Source organism: Aedes albopictus, chromosome 3 (genome assembly GCF_035046485.1).
Source record: "Aedes albopictus strain Foshan chromosome 3, AalbF5, whole genome shotgun sequence".
NCBI classification, from domain to species: Eukaryota; Metazoa; Arthropoda; class Insecta; order Diptera; family Culicidae; genus Aedes; species Aedes albopictus.
The window spans coordinates 30,669,893-30,682,388 of record NC_085138.1 but is presented as its reverse complement, the minus strand read 5'-3'; the positions used below and the strand labels follow the sequence as shown (position 1 = coordinate 30,682,388).

General features: G+C 43.3%; 1 protein-coding gene across 1 annotated transcript in view; it reads right to left on the bottom strand.

Annotated features, from left to right (window-relative positions):
• LOC109419187 (RNA-binding protein asd-2) overlaps window positions 1–6,596 on the bottom strand; it is a 395,970-nt gene extending 389,374 nt beyond the window's left edge. The window contains exon 1 of the mRNA XM_029867103.2: window positions 5,576–6,596. The gene's annotated coding sequence lies outside the window, so the exon portion shown is untranslated. The remainder of the gene's footprint in view (window positions 1–5,575) is intronic.
• Window positions 6,597–12,496: the final 5,900 nt, after the last annotated feature.

Sequence of the window (12,496 nt, the reverse complement as noted above, 5' to 3'; positions counted from 1 at the left end):
CTTTCAGGAATTTATTCAGGGATTCCTCCAGGGATTTTCCCGAGTATTCATCCAGAGTTTCCAATTCCTCTAGCATTTTTTTTCAAAAATTTCTACAGGGAAGCCTCTTTGGAATCTTCCAGGTATTCCTCCAGAAATTCCTCCAAAAATTCCTTCTGGAATTCCTCCATAAATTTCTCTGGGAAATCCTCTAGCAATTTATCTTGGAATTTCATAGGAAATTTCTCCAGAGAATCCTCTAAGCATTCTTCCAGGTATTCCTCCAGGAATTCCTAAGATGATTCCTCCAGAAACTATTCCAAAAGTTCCTCCTGGAATTCCTCCAGAAACTCCTCTACAAATTTCTCTAGGAATTTCATCAGAAATTACTTCACGGATTCCTCTAAACATTCTTTCAGAGATTCCTCCAGGAATTCATTTAAGGATTCTTCCAGGAATTCTTTCAGAGATATTTCCACGGAATTTCTCAAATAATTGCTCTAGGGTTTTCTTTTTTTTTTCAGGAATACCTCATGAGGTTTCACCAGAAATTTGTCAAGAAATTCCTCCAAGCATTCTTCCTGAGAATCCTTCAGAAATTGCTTCAGGGATTCCTCCACGATTTTTTCCAAGAATTCCCCCAGGAATGCGACAGGAATTCATCCAGAGATTCCTTCAGGACTTCTTCCAGGTTATGCTACAGGAATTCATCCAGGAATTTATTCAGAGAGTCCTCCAGGACCTGAAATTCCTCCAAAGATTCCTGAAGGGTTTTCTCCAGGAATTCCTTTAAGAATTCCTCCAGGAATATATCCAGGAACTCCCCCAGGGAAATATCAAGGAATTCATCGAGGGATTGCTCCGAGAATTCTACTAGAGGTCCCTCCCAGAGTTTCGCTAGAGTTTTCTACAGGAAATTTTTCTCAGGAATTTATGCAGGGACTGCTTCAAGCATTGGTCTTGGATTTTCTCCAAGGATGCCTCCTCAAATTATTCCTTCAGAAATTCCTCCAGGGATCCCTCCAAGAATTCCTCTATCGATTTCTCCAGGAATTCCTCCAGGTATACTTTTAGAAATTCCTCAAGGAATTTAATTAGGGATTCCGCTAAGAGTTTGTCCAGAAGTTCCTTCAGGATTTCTTCTAGAAGTTTCTTAAGGAATTTCTCCCAGAATGCCTCTGATTCCACCAGGAATTCATTTAGGGATAGTTCTACGGAATTTCTCCACGAATTCCTCCTGAGATTTTGCCAGAAATTTGTTCAGAAGTTCCTTCAAGCATTCCTCCTGAGATTCTTCCAGAAATCGCTTCAGATATTCCTCGAAGAATTCCTTCAGGGATTTTTTCAAGAATTCTTCCAACGGATTTTTCCAGAAATTTCTCTAAGGATTCCTCCAGGATTTCCTTAAGAGGTTTCTTCAGAAATTTCTCCATGGAATCCTCCCTGATTTCGTCTAGGGAATCCTCCAGGAATTCATCTGTAGATTCCTTCAGGATACATACATACATACATTTATTTGTTCCACATCATTAAGACAAGACATAATCAACAATAGTACGCCACAATACTCGGTTTGTGGCTGCCGCTCTCCATCCTCGGTCACGCCCAATGCTCGCCAAGTCACGCTCCACCTGGTCCGCCCATCGTGCTCTCTGCGCTCCACGCCTTCTTGTGCCAACCGGATCCGTTGCAAACACCAGCTTTGCAGGGTTGTTGTTCGGCATTCTTGCAACATGCCCTGCCCACCGTAAACTTCCGGCTTTGGCCACCTTCTGGATGCTGGGTTCGCCGTAAAGTGCAGCGAGCTCGTGGTTCATCCTTCTCCGCCACACACCGTTCTCCTGCACACCGCCGAAGATCGTTCTTAGCACGCGTCGCTCGAAAACTCCGAGTGCTTGTAGGTCCTCCTCGAGCATGGTCCATGTCTCGTGCCCGTAGAGGATTACCGGTCTTATTAACGTTTTGTACATGGTGCATTTGGTGCGTGGGTGAATCTTTTTCGACCGCAGTTTCTTCTGGAGCCCGTAGTAGGCCCGACTTCCGCTGATGATGCGCCTCCGAATTTCACGGCTCACGTTGTTGTCAGCCGTCAGTAAGGATCCGAGGTAGACGAATTCCTCCACCACCTCGAAAGTATCCCCGTCTATCGTAACATTACTACCCAGACGGATCAGGTCGTGTTCGGTTCCGCCTACCAGCATGTACTTTGTTTTTGAGGCATTCACCACCAGTCCGACCTTTGCTGCTTCGCGTTTCAGGCGGGTGTACAGTTCTGCCACCGTTCCAAATGTTCTAGCGATAATGTCCATGTCGTCCGCAAAGCACACAAATTGACCGGATTTTGTGAAAATCGTTCCCCGGCTGTTGAGCCCGGCTCGTCGCATCACACCTTCCAGCGCGATGTTGAAGAGTAGACATGAGAGTCCGTCACCTTGTCGCAGTCCCCGGCGAGATACGAATGAACTGGATAGTTCACCCGAAACCCTTACGCAGTTTTGCACACCGTCCATCGTTGCTTTAATCAGTCTAGTCAGCTTCCCAGGAAAGCCGTTTTCGTCCATGATTCTCCATAGCTCTGCGCGGTCGATACTATCGTATGCCGCTTTGAAGTCGATGAACAGGTGGTGCGTTGGGACCTGGTATTCACGGCATTTTTGGAGGATTTGCCGTACGGTAAAGATCTGGTCCGTTGTCGACCGGCCGTCGATGAAGCCGGCTTGATAACTTCCCACGAACTCATTTGTTTTAGGTGACAGACGACGGAAGATGATCTGGGATAGCACTTTGCAGGCAGCATTCAAAATAGTGATCGCCCTGAAGTTCTCACATTCCAAATGGTCGCCTTTCTTGTGAATGGGGCAGATTACCCCTTCCTTCCACTCCTCCGGTAGCTGTTCGGTTTCCCAGATCCTGACTATCAGCCGATGCAGACAGGTGGCCAACTTTTCTGGGCCCATCTTGATGAGTTCAGCTGCGATACCATCCTTACCAGCTGCTTTGTTGGTTTTGAGCTGGTGAATGGCATCCTTAACTTCCCTCAGCGTGGGAGTTGGTTCATTTCCGTCCTCCGCTGCACTGGCGTCGTCGTTCCTTCCGTTGCCGTGGGCTCCCGTGCCTACGTTCTCCACGCCGTTCAGGTGCTGATCGAAGTGCTGCTTCCACCTTTCGATCACCTCACGTCCGTCCGTCAAGAGGCCTCCGTCTTTATCCCTGCATATTTCGGCTCGCGGCACGAAGCCGTTGCGGGATGCATTGAGCTTCTGATAGAACTTCCGTGTTTCTTGGGAACGGCACAGCAGTTCCATTTCTTCACACTCCGCTTTTTCCAGGCGGCGCTTTTTCTCCCGAAAGAGGCGGGTCTGCTGTTTCCGCTTCTGCTTATAACGTTCCACGTTCTGTCGAGTCCCTTGCTGCAGCATTACCGCCCTCGCTGCATTCTTCTCCTCCAAAACCGTTCTGCACTCTTCGTCGAACCATTCGTTCCGTCGATTCCGTTCCACGTACCCGATGGTGCTCTCGGCTGCGTCGTTGATGGCTGCTTTCACTGTACTCCAGCAGTCCTCTAGAGGGGCCTCATCGAGCTCGCCCTCGATGGATATGTTCCAGGGTTTGCCCCGAAAATTCATCCAGGAATTTCCCCTGGAATTCTTCCAGGGATTCTTCCAGAGTTTCCTTCTGCTAAAGTTTTCTAAAGGTTATATATCTTTCAGTAAAACTTGACCTTTTATTGAACAAAATTTCAATTTTCTATATGTCAAAGAATAGTGAATGAAATATTTCTAACTTTTTCTAAGGAATCACTTACACATGAAGACTTAATACGCTTTTTTGTTATGTGAATTTGTTCACTACAAAATAAATGAAAAGGCTGCTTTTGTAGTTAACAATGTGTATAAATTCATTATAGTTTGCACATTTAATCAGCGAATTGAACGAAATATTCAAAGCACCTGCTCTGCAAATGTAGTTTAGTGGATCTTGAACAAAAATTTAACAATAGGCAAGTTTTGAAAAGTTGAAAATATTTAGCTTTTTTATTAATCAAAATATGATAAATTAACAAATGATACAAAGTGAAATGAAGTGAATGTAAAACGTCAAATAAGGCTGCAAATGAAAACTTTAGGTATAAGCTGAACATGAAAAGCAAAAAATTAACGTGTTTCATCTAGTACAGATTAAAACACAAAGTTTTTAAAATTTGTATGGAAATTTCCTATATAATAGGGCCCATATAGCCGAGGCGGTAAACGCACGGGTATTCAGCATGACCATGCTGAGAGTGACGGGTTCGATTCCAGGATCTTTTCGTGAAGGAAATTTCCTTGACTTCCTTAAGCATAGAGTATCTTCGTGCCTGCCACACGATATACACATGCAAAATGGTCATTGGCAGAGGAAGCTCTCAGTTAATAACTGTGGAAGTGCTCATTGAACACTAAGCTGAGAAGCAGGCTTTGTCCCAGTGAGGACGTTACGCCAAGAAGAGGAGAGGAGGATGGAAATTTCCTAGGTTTTACTTAAAGTTCTAAAACTTATTGAACTTTTATTTGTTAGGATTTGAAGAAATCAAAAATATGACGAAACAATCGCTGTACGGGAAATTGTTTAATACCCTGTTTTACAGAGAACGCCATAAATATTGAGAACATAAATGGAAAATATCCTTATGATTGGAAAAGCGGAAGAAAACATTCGACATAACAGTGCTTTTTAGGAAGTAGGGTAGGGAGGGTGCAAAAAAAAACTAGAAATTATTACATAGTCAACTTACGTAAATTTAAGAAGGCGATAGAGATTTTTAGAAGTGAAAATTCCGAGAGAGCGAAAACAATCTAAATATAACATGGGAGATTTTATTATGTTTGGCAGTGTATGAAAAATAAAATGCTCTTAGAACACTTAGCCGAGATGAAGACTTTGTCCACAGAGAACAGACATCCAGGCTAGAACAAATTTCATTCGGAAAGTTGTGTAAGGATTTGAATCTTTACTTGAGTAAGGTTGCAAACCAATACACGATGACAACATTAACGCCACCAAACACCATATTGCCACAGTCAGTGGTGAATTGAAACATTTCAAGTGGTGAATTAGATTTGTATGGGAAATTAACCGATTGCAGCGCCACGCTATTGCCACTTGTGTTGCCGATTTCAAATAACCGTTAAATTCCTTACACAGTTTCGGAACTGGACTTGGATGTCTGTTCTCTGTGCTTTGTCCCAGTTGGGACATAGCGCAAAGAAGAAGATTATATAAAATGATTGGATTACTCAAAAACTTTCTTCATACATTGCTGTATTGACCTTGCTGGAATCAAGCAAAGATGTTTTTAGATACTGTCCAGAGAAATGACTTATATTTTGAATGTATAAAATAAGGTTACCATTTTTAAACTTATTCATTTCTCATATAACTCCCAAAGTACTGCTCACAACTCTTGAGCTCAAATCCAGCCCTGCTATTGCCCTCATAAAATCAGTCCCCCCAAATCACCCTGACAACACGAATTGTGGCACCCGAAAGAACGAGCAAACGTATTAAATCACATTTCCACCGAAGGTTTCCAAAAATTAAATTACAATCCTCTTACTTTCAATTCCTTGCTTGTCGCTCGCTGGCTGCTTGCTGCTCTGGCTTCTTCCACTCGGTTGCTCCAGCTGGCACAAATTTCCCTCGACACGAAACTCCGCAACAGTCTGCCAGTTCTGTTCTGTTCTGTCTCGTGGAACAACTCAGCTCCCGCCTTGCCTCAACTCAACTTTCCCACTCACTATGAACGAGCGCTGTCACGTAGTCTCGTCGCCTGCCCGCTTGCGTAATATCCCTTTCCACTCTAGTCTACACCGACTCTGTATGGTAGACTTCAGGAGGGACTGTGTGTTTAACCGTTACTATTTCTTTTCCACTGTACTTCGTCAACAAAACCACTTCTTCAACTACCCAAACTTCCCGTTGTACACTGTGTATGTATCACGTTCACTACGACCGTCAGTTGGCCTAGTTTCCACCTTTTCTCCTTTTTCTTCGCCCACTTGCAACAGATTTTGGGTTGCAGAATTACCACGATTACACTTTAACACTGGCCACGGAAACTTCCACTGAAACTGATTTCATTCGGGCAAAAAAGCTGCATAAATCAATTTCCGACCGCCTTGACGCCTCCGGGGAAAAACTTACTTCCCACGTAGTTCTTCGTTCGTTGGGATTCCTCCGCTGGCTGGGTCGGTAACAGCTGTGACAAGTTGGCTGAAAATGTCACCTCGCTTCAATTGCTGCCGCACCAAACAACTTTCACTGCGCTGCTCCTTCTTGCTTGGTCGTCCACTCCACTGACTGACTGACTGCGTTCGACTCAAGACCCCGCCAAAGGGAAACTGGCACACACCTCACACACAGACTGTTGGTTGTGGGTCAGGATGACTTGTTTCTTTTTCCCTTATAACTCCCACACTTTCCAAACACCCAAGTCTCACCTGGTGACCCACAGATCGACGAGGTCGAAGATTTTCCGTCCGAAACGCTCCGATGTTCAAGATGAACTGACAGGCTGGATGCTGCCACGGACCGACATTGCTTAAGCTCCCCCGACGGAATCCACCGATGTTGGGTGTGCGGGTGTTTACAGTCGGGGTACAGTGGGATGCTGCGAAAATCTCCCTCGTTAGCAGCAGCAGCAGTGTTCGGGTCTCGTACTCAGTGTGGTGAGTTTTTCTCGTCGGTGGAAAACTCACCAAAACACCACCCACCGCAGCACCCACTTATCAGTTTTGCCACGAGAGCATGAAAAAATTGGGAGTCTGTAGGATGCTGGGAGAGTTTCTCCAAATTTTAAGTTCTCTCACTCTGTATCATCTTTCGCAACAAACCAGAATTTCACCACACCGCCCACTCATTTCCAGCAAAGCACAGCAGCAGGATTTAGCACCATGTTGATATAGGCCACCGGCTGTTGCGCTTGTAGTGGAATTTACAACGTTGTTTGGGCCAGCTTGCTCGCAGTTATGGCCACATGTTAGCGTGTAGAGAAATGTTTTGTTTTTCCGGCTGTATCCTCGCCTTACCAAAGGGATAACATCTCACGGCGGTTACAGTTGACGACGGCGGACTTTACAGAGGAATAGTTTTAGGGGAGTGTTGTTATGCATGCATCCCATCAAAGGTAGCCCAAAAGGAACTTATCTGTATTAAACCTTAATCCGTAACTCGCGCGGTAGGCCACCACTGCCAGCACCACACTAATGCTGAGTACAAAAAGCGAGATTTTTCAACGTAATACACACAATACAACAGCGCGATCACTCGAGGGTTAACACTTGAAAGATGCTTGTTTTCAAAACGTTGACGGTTGGTTCAAATCAGTAAGGATATCTTAGAGAAAATTGTGAAAGAACTCCTGGATAACTTCTTGGCGAATTTCCTGGCTCCTGTAGGCATCCCTTTAAAATAATCCTGAAAAACTCCGATACAAATCGCTGTCAGAATTCCTCTAGAATTCCTTGAAGTAATCCAGATATTCCTGGAGACATCCTTGGAAAAAATCCTGGATGCATCCCCACAAAAAATGATGGAAGAATTTCGGCAAATTTTGAAGAAACCACGAGAGGAATTTCTGAATAAATCTCTGAATAAATTTCTGGACAAATTCCCTGGAAGAATTTATGGAGAAAACACTGAAGAGATCCTTGAAGGAATCCTATGAGGAATACTAGGAGAATCTCTGGAGAAATTATTGGAAAAGGAGGAATTCCTGGAGAACTCCTGAAAAAAAAATCTGGATAAATTTCTCGAGCGATCCTCGAAAGAATTCCTAAATAAGTTCCTAGAGGTATCCTAGGATGAATCACTAGAAGAATTCCTGGAGGTGGAATCCCTGGAAAAAATCTGCAGGAATTCCAAGAAGAATTTCTAAAAGAATCCGTGGAGGTTATCCTGGAAAAATATTGGAGATAATCTGTAAGAATTTCTGCTGAAATTCCTGGGAGAATTTCTTTAAAAATCCTTATAGGATTTTTTGGATTATTTCCTGAAGGAATTCCAAAAGAAATTTTTGGAGACATTCCTGGATCAACTTTTCGAGGAATCCTAGAGGAATGCCAGACAGAACAAGAGAAGGAATGCCTGGAGGAATCCTTGGAGAGTTTTCTGGAAAAATTGCTGGTACAATTGCTGGATGAATCTCTGTAGGAGTTCTCGGAGGAATTCCTGAAGAAGCGCCTGTAGGAATTATTTGAGATTTTCTGGATGGATGCCTGGAGAAAATCCTTGATGAATTCTTGAAGGAATCTTGGGAAAAATCACTGGATGAATCATTAGAGGAATCTCCTGGAGGATTTCCTGGATGAGTCCTGGGTAAATAAATTTCTGTGAGAATTTCTGGAAGACACCCTGGAAAATTCCTGGATGAATTCCTATAGGAAACCTTGTAGGAATCCCTGGAAGATGCCGTAGAGGAATTTGCGGAGAAATCCTTGGAGGAATCTTTGGAATTTCTGGAGGAATTCATACTTACAGGCTACCAACAAAAGCATGCTTCCCCTCTGGTGGTGGGTTGTGGAACTTCATGCATGGTGACGCAGTATGGTAGACTATGCTTCTCTAGTCTGACAACTAACTGACGGAGAAAACTCCGAAATATACAAACACCATCTGAACTCTCTTTTTACAAAACACGTTCCAAATTCACACGTAATCTCAAAAAACACCCGACACTGAATCGTGAACATTTACACTCTTCCCCAGCTCGGGTAAAAAATTATTACGACGTAAATATTTTCCCAAAGATTACACAAGATTCCAGTAACACGTACCTCTGAACCTACCAACACAAGCCACTCAACACCAGAACAAATTCACTTCAACTAACGGTAGTTCGCAAACCATTTGACTCGAAACGTACCTAATAGGGGGCCGTTCATAAACCACGTAGACTTTTTGGGGGGAGGTGGGGGTCTGGTCAAAGTCTACGCTACATACAAATTTTATAATTTTTGTATGAACGAAAGTGTACGAGGGTGTAGGGGGGGTCTGAGATGACCAAATTTTGGTCTACGTGGTTTATGAACAGCCCCTAGATTAAGTCATACAGAAAAACATCAATGAAACACATTAAAAGGGACCAGTAAATACGTTCACAGAGTATCGGAGTCATAGGTTTTCATCGTTGTTATCAGCCGCCCTCACCCCCCCTCCCTTTAAATCTGTACTGACGTTCTATTTACACTACGTTTTTGCCTTTCTCGTACTCCAAGGTGTACCGAAAGGCTATATGTTCACTCCAAAAACGAAAATTGGATTGAGCTCTCGGAGGGGTCAATTCTTATATACCAATCGACTCAGCTTATCGAGTTGAGATGATGTCTGTGTGTATGTATGTGTGTTTTGTATGTATGTGTGTATGTGAGTGTGTGTATGTGTTAAAAAAGGTCACCTCATTTTTAGATAGTAAATATAAACCGATCTCAACGACCGATTGTTCATTCGACGCGGTATATTGTCTCATTTTTTCCTATTTTAGGTGATTTTCGACCGGAATACTACTAGTATACAGATGTTGGCTTTCTCGGTCTAGGGTCAATCTAAACGGCTAGTTTTGGATTACCCGACGTTTCGGCCGGCTTTATTTGGCCTTTATCAAGGGAAAAATCAGTCAACCGTTTTTTGTCTTATGGTTTAATGCCGCCATAGGGTGTGTGGGCTTCTTGTTTTCTGCAATTATCATACGTATAGTTTTTACAAATTTTCTGGACTGCACAGGTGAACACTACACTACTTGACGGTACTCAACGGCCTATTGAAAATGGTTCAGATAGGTCCAGCCGTTCCGGAGTTATGGCCATTTAGGTGTTCCGGACCGGTACCCCAGGAAGCGGCCAGATATGAAAATGCAACAAACCCATCATGCATGCGACCCATCAAACAACGGCATTTCGATTATCTGATGAACGGTAAGCAGATAAATAGTCGCAGACTATATCTGAACCGGTAGCATTCCGGAACCGTTTCCGGGTGTCCCGCCGAAAGTGGCCAAATATGAAGGTGAACCAAACCCATGCATGCGACACATCAAATCGCTGCTTTTTCTATAACCTGGTGAATGGTTAACAGGAAAATAGTATTAGACCATATCTAAGCCGGTAGCATACTGGAACCGGTTCCGGGTGACCCACCGGAAGTGGCCAAATATAAAAGTGAACCGAACCCATTCATGCGACACATCAAATCACTGCTTTTTCTATAACCTAATGAACGGTAAGCAGGGAAATAGTCTTAGACCATATCTGAACCGGTTGCGGGTGTCCCGCCGGAAGTGGCCAAATATAAAGGTGAGCCAAAAAGATTCATCTGACACATCAAATCGCCGTTTATCCTATAACCTGATGAATTGTAAGCAGGAAAATATTCTCGGACCATATCTGAACCGGTTGTATTCTGGAACCGGCTTCGGGTGTCCCACCGTAAGTGGTCAAATATAAAAGAGAATCAAACCCATTCATGCGACACATCAAATCGTAATTTTCTCTATAAGCTGATGAACGGTAAACAGGAATATAGTCTCCATAGTCCAGTCAGACCATATCTGAACCGGTAGCATTCCGGAACCGGTTCCGGGTGTCCCGCCGGAAGTGGCCAAATATAAAAGTGAACCAAACGCATACATGCGAGACATCAAATAGTGACCTTTACGATAACTTTATTGTACGGTTAACACCTATGTGCCTGTGCCTCATTTTGCACCCTATTTCAAAACTTTAAAAATCTGATTCTCGGCCGTTTCTCAACGAAAATTTGTGAAATTTTGACAGTTGATCACAACATCCTTCTAGTTTATGGAACCGGTATCATGGTTCCGATTTTTTCCGTTGTTCCGGATTTATGGCCGTGGGTACTGGGGTAACCTCCTTATCAGATAGAGGTGCAACCTATAATTCGCCTTCGAAAACTAGCTTGCGGCATTCCAAACTTCATGATTTTGCAAAATAAGAGTATTGGAGCATATTTCTAGAGATGCTGAATACACTGGCCACTTCTCCGGATGTTCCGGAAACCTGGTGCCCCCAGGGAAGTGGCCACTTTCTGACCGGTTCTGAAACCTAGCTTGCGACATATCAAACTTCATGATTTTTCAAAACAAGACTATTGGTACATGTTTTGAGAGATTTCGGATACACTGGCCACATCTCCGGATGTTCTGGAAACCTGGTGCCCCCAGGGAAGTGGCCACTTTTTGACCGGTTCTGAAACCTAGCTTGCGACATATCAAACTTCATGATTTTGCAAAACAAGACAATTGGCACATGTTTTGAGAGATTTCGGATACACTGACCACATCTCCGGATGTTCCGGATACCTGGTGCCCCCAGGGAAGTGGCTACTTTCTGACCGGTTCTGAAACCTAGCTTGCGACATATCAAATTTCATGATTTTGCGAAACAAGAGAGACCATGTTTCTAGAGATTTCTGATGCACCGGCCACTTCTCCGGTTGTTCCGGAAAGCTGGTATCCCAGGGAGTTTTTAAATAGTCTTCTCTTTTATTAGAATGCCTTTCGCATACTGGACGATTACAATAGAGGCAACTGATCATTGTTTTCACGTCACGGTGTCGTGAACAGTACCAACATCTTCAGATTTTTTCGATACGTATTTCAGTTCCCGAATATCTGGCCGATCGTTCATACAATCCGGACATGCGTACTATTTAACATTTCGATAATATGATGAACAAACAGCCGACTTACATAATGGACACTCCTTTAGATCGATAAATCACACCTTTGTTTTTTTTTCTACATCATTATATAGAATGCTGTCCTGTTGTCTCGTCCTAACGTGATTTAGGACGCAGACTCCTTCGAAAGTCCAGCTTGAAAGCGCAAAAAGGAATGTGATGTAGGAATTGTGAGCGCAGATATCGAGAGTGTTGAAAAATATCGCCAGGGAATATCTGTCTGTCCGCCGTTTACATGTATAGCTTCCAGGAATAAGTTCTAATGAATCTTCACCTGCTTTTAGTGAATTGTTCATCCTTACCACTTTTGGTTTTTCCTGCAAATAATTTAAAATTTATTGCTGTTAAGGGTTTTGGTGCCACAATAAACCAAAAGCAAGTCACAAAATATGTTTGAAAATATAGAATCAGAACGTTTGTGGCTCACAAAATACATATATAAGCAATTAGACGAAATTGTAGCAAAGTCAACTCTCTACAACTCGATAGTTGAGAAATCAGTATGTTTAAAATGCCAAACAAATTTTATTTACTGGCTGATTTTTCTAGGTGATTGCGGGTTGGCAAGATGTGCATATACTCTCTGGAACAGTCGATAAGATACAACGAGAATAAGGTACTAAGAAGTAATCACGTACATATGTGGCAACTGTATTTTCACCTAAAGGGGTGTCCATAAATCACGTGGTCATTTTTTGGGAGATTCCGAATACCCATATACCATATGTCGCAAGCTAGGGTTCAGAACTGGTCAGAAAGTGGCCACTTCCCTGGGGACACCAGG